This window comes from Gavialis gangeticus, unplaced genomic scaffold, assembly GCF_001723915.1.
Source record: "Gavialis gangeticus isolate Ggan-Ray unplaced genomic scaffold, GavGan_comp1, whole genome shotgun sequence".
In the NCBI taxonomy this organism is placed as follows: domain Eukaryota; kingdom Metazoa; phylum Chordata; order Crocodylia; family Gavialidae; genus Gavialis; species Gavialis gangeticus.
The window spans coordinates 35888272-35893128 of NW_017729031.1; positions in this window are offsets into that span (position 1 = coordinate 35888272).

Sequence of the window (4857 nt, forward strand, 5' to 3'; positions counted from 1 at the left end):
CAGATTCATAAGATCTAGCTTCCTTGAATATTCCAACAGTGCTTCCAATACTTTGGTCATTTCTACGCGTGAATTAACATTACCACACTTGAGTTAAGGCTTTTAATGAGAGCTAAAAAACAGTTAAAATAGAAGAGATATTGCCAGAAAGGGCTAAAAGACAGCAAAACTACAGAAGAAAAAAAAATAATTTAAACAGTGGAACATCAAGATCATAAAAAAGTATAGAGGGTCATTAACACCTGTGAAGTGGAGAGAAATTGAGCAAGAATCAGAGAGGTGATAATGAGCCATGAAGTTAATGGACTCTTCTCAGCACTGTCTGAATAGAAATGCTGTTGCCCTCCTAAGCAGTTGATTTAAAAGTTGAGGTGGGGCAAGAAAGAAGGTGGGGGGTGGGATGCGGGCATGGCTCACTCCAGGTGGAAGGGGGCAAATGGCAGCATGGCATACTGCCTACTCCCAGCACTGCTGGACCCGCATCCTGCGCTGCCCCCCCCTGCTGGCTGGCAAATGGTGGCAAGGCAGAGCCCCTGCTCCCAGTGTTGATGCGGGCATGGGGCCTATGCCTGGCTGCTGCCTGGAGTGAGCCATGCCTGCATTGTGTCCCCCCCATTACAATCAGAACCCCCCCGCGCCGGCTGGGCAAGCAGCAGCAAGGCAGAGCCCCTGCAGCTCCCTCCGCTGGGCAAAGGCAGGCACAGTCGGAGGCGCCATGGGAGAAGCCCCCATGGCTGCCCTGCCTGGCCCCATCCCCCACCTGGCCCCAGCCTCCCAGCAATGAAAGACAAAAAGCAAAAAAAAAAAAAAAAGCCCTGCATTCACCGGCTCTGGCAGCAGTGATCAGGGCCTCTGGGGGCTTGTCGTAGAGCCCCTCTGGGCAGCATGGGGCAGCGGGGTGAGTCCACTTGTCAGCTAGAGCCTGGCACCACTCAGCCCTAGTAGCCCCAGCTCCTAGACAGTGCGTGGTGCCCTGCTGAGCCACGCTGCACCCGTGCCATGGGGCAGCTGCCACGTGGGTGCTGGGCAAGGGCTGGGGTGATCCCTGCTGCCCCCCACTGCCCCACACTGCATGGGGATGCTCTGCCATGAGTGCCCAGAGGCCCCAATTGCTGCTGCTGCAGCCGGTGAGCATAGAGCTTTTAAACAAAAAAATCCCACGCTCACCGGCTGCAGCAGCAGCAACTGGGGCCTGGGTTGGGGATGGGGCCACGCAGGGCAGCCATGGGGACTTCTGCTGCGGCTCCCCCCACCCGGGGAGAGGCAAGCACAACTAGAGGAGCCACGGGAGAACCTGCAGCTGCCTGGCTGTGCCTACCTCTGCCCAGCCGACCCGAATTGCCGAATCTCTCTGAATCAGCGCTGAATCGATTCGAGATGGTGATCTGAATCACCAAGTCGAATCACTGTCCTCTGAACTGGCCAGATCTGAATCCGAATCTAATACTTCCCTATTCACACTGGCCGTGTCTACATGAGTGGCGGACTGCACAGTTGTTACTGCTCAGTCATTTAGTACTTGTGTAGGCAAGTCATAAATGATCGCGCAGTTTACTGGTGTTCCTGTGCAGTAGCGTCCCTGCACCAATCTTTTCCGATGTGACTGTGCAGTAGCAACGAGCTACCGGACAGTAGTTTGTTATTACTGTGCAGTAGTGTTGCATCATGGCCAGTGTCTGGCAGTGCTACTGGGTGGTAGCAACGAGCTACTGCACAGTAACGTCTTGTGTAGAGGCACCCACTGAGCAACAGACTTGCTACTTGAGCTTGACCATGCTGTTTTACGTCTCAGGCCTTAGTTCCTAGGTTATACAATTAGGGAGGGTAGGTGGGGCAGGGATACTAGTACCTTCTTTTCTTTGCTTGCTCTCAGTTTTACCTTCTTAGATAGTGGGGTCTTTGCACCTACAGTATTTAACACAGGGGCCAATATGGACCAGAATTTGTAACTCAACTGAATACCCGTGCAGTTACTTCAGATTTTGCATTAGCTGGCAGAAGAGCACAAAAATGTGCTCCATATCTGGAAAATAGCAGCAATGCAAAAATTTAGCGGGTACAATTAAAGATGAAGAACCGATCATGTAAACAGACAAAGACAAAGCCAGTTTTCTTCGTATAGAGGATAATCATCATAATCATCACAGTGACACTGAGAGAAGCAAGATTATGGTTGTGAAAGAACAAAGTGAATAGATCTTTTGAACTAACAGGCTAGAAGAGGCGGGATGGAAATGGAGATAAATGATAATATGCCTTGCTTTTTTCTCTCTGGCTCTACCTTACTGATGGATGCTCTTTGGCACAAAAAAAATGTGATGATGCACCCCCATGAAAAGTTGCTGCATGTAGGAATCATTAAAGAAAATTAAATGGTCAAATAACTAATTAATGTAGTTTACAAAGTGCTTAAGCAGCGTTTCTATGCAAATCAGCGATCTTCTTTGCAAACAGCTTCTGCAAATGCTAATGTACCTCCTTCTCCTTCACCAATTAAGCCTCATGTCTAATAGGTCCCTTTAGGAGCTCTGGGGTCTTAGATGTCTGGTGTGGAGGGTTTGTACACCCTCCCATGCTTGAACAGGATGGGTTTCCACAGACTGCCATGCAGGCTGCGTTTCTTCTGTGAACAGACGCCTGCACCAAGCTGGAGCTCTTTCGAACATGGCTGATATATTACTAATGTTGGTCTATTTTTTCATGCAAACAAGTCGACTTCCAATGAAGCAGATGCCTTATCTACTCTCGATAAAACTAAATGATTTTTCCAGCAGGCACCACTAGCAATTTTGACCTTGGGCGCTAAAATGCTAGTTGGACAGTATCATTTTAAAGAAATATTTACAGGTTTTTCTACCCAGGCCAGCTTGAATAGGGTCAGTGCCAGTTGCCAGTCAGGGACACAGGCTGGTTGTCCTCAAAGCAGTGGAGAGAAATCAGGATTCAGTAACGTCGCCGTCACTGTTGGCCACTTCACCAACTGTTGGTTTCTCCTCCATTCCCAGCTGCTCAGGCTGCGGGAGGTTTCCCAAATGACAGGCACAGCAAAAACAACAGTGCATCCTTCACTCAGTATAACACAGAAGGTCTTTTGGCAGGGCTGGCAGGGAAATGGGAACCAGTCAAGAGTTGGTTTTTGAAAGCAATGAAGGTAGAGGGACGTTTCCGGCTGCACTGACCTGGCTACTTCAAGTTTCCTTCCCTTTCCTTGATCCTACTTATGAAGTGGATGCAGCTCAGTCCTCCAGCGTGGACAAAAATCTTCCAGTTTGGCATCCTTTATGAACAAGTCCACAAATCACAACCGCTAAGGTGATTGCAGAAAGACTAGAGCATGTTTCCTGGAAATGGTGGCACAACATGGAGAGAAAATTGCCCGCCACGTCGGTCAGAAACCACTGGTAGAAGAGGAGAGAGGGTTTGGTGCCGGGGAGAAATACCACCCCAGCAGACTGAATACTTGTTTCAGGCAAGGTGGAGGACCAAACATCTGAAATCCAAACGATAGGGAGAAGATGGAGGGAGGTTTAATGGCAGCAGATAAAGGGGCCTTAGGGTATAATTTAGCCTATTTTGATTCCATTTTGGATACACAAGACTCCATCCTGCCATGGTCTTATTTTCACCAGTTTCAAGATTGATTTAAGCCTGCTAAAAATGGGACTGTATTCCTTCAGGCTGTCATAAAACAAAATAGCCATCTCTCTTCATCTATGACAATCATATCCTGGGCTGGGCTTCCTTGCCACTCTACCCAAGGCAACGTGTACAGGCGTGCATGCACGTGCATGTGTGTGGGAGGGAGGCACAGAAACAAAAAGGAGTTAACGACAGAGTGCAACAAGTCTTGGATAAAACAGAAAAGGCAGAATAATAAGATAAAACAAATAGCAGTATGCAATGGAGGGGAAAAGTTGGTAAAAGAGGCACACAATGAGGAAGAATAGCTATTACCAGTGAATATTATTAAGTAGTACTTCCAGTCAGAGGACTAGGAAACCAAGATTTCCTTCTCAGCCATTTTAATGTTCTTGCCTTAAAAAAAGCAATAAAAAAGAAGAATCTGTCTACCTCGAAAAATATAGCTTTATGCTTCCATGGAAAAATGACAAGCGGTTGCCTAAAATCAAATGGAAAGTGGGTGTGTAATCATCTTTAGCTTTATAATACGAAGACTGCTGTCACTGCTTTTGGGGCAAAACCCCCTTTCCCACAACATGCAGTATGCACATGCAGAAAGAGATAAAGAATATCTCCTTTGTGGCTCGGGGGGGTGGGGGCAGTGGAGGGAAGTCACAGTTTGCATGTGGATTTGCACTTGCAGAAATAGGCCTGTTTAACAGAGAAAGGAAAGGATCCTGGATCATTTTCTTTCAGCGTCTCACTGGTGCTGCAAAATTGCATTTTGGAGTGAGAAATACATCCTGGAGCCTTTCAGCAAGAATGCATTTCACATATTTAAGCAGATGTCTCGAGGCAATTTCTTAATGGCGATCTGAACACTGCTTTAATTTTTCACACTTTATATTTTTTTCCCCTTGAAATAACTTTTTGGGTGGTTCTTTGGTTAATGGATCCTCCACATTGCAGCAAGGAGGAGAGAAAAAATATTAAATAAAAACAGAAAGTATGAGGCGGGGAGGGGAATAGATTCATAATAGACTGGATATTACCATTTAAAAAATCAAACCGTCTCCCATATTTTCCTTTGATATTTGTTAGCAGATCCCATCTGATTTTACTTTAAAGAGGTTAAAATATTGAATTGAATATTCATCTCCGGATTGCACATTTTATAGGGAAGATATAGTTTTTAGTGCAGTGGTTCTCAAGCTTTGTGGACTCAATGCACCCCGT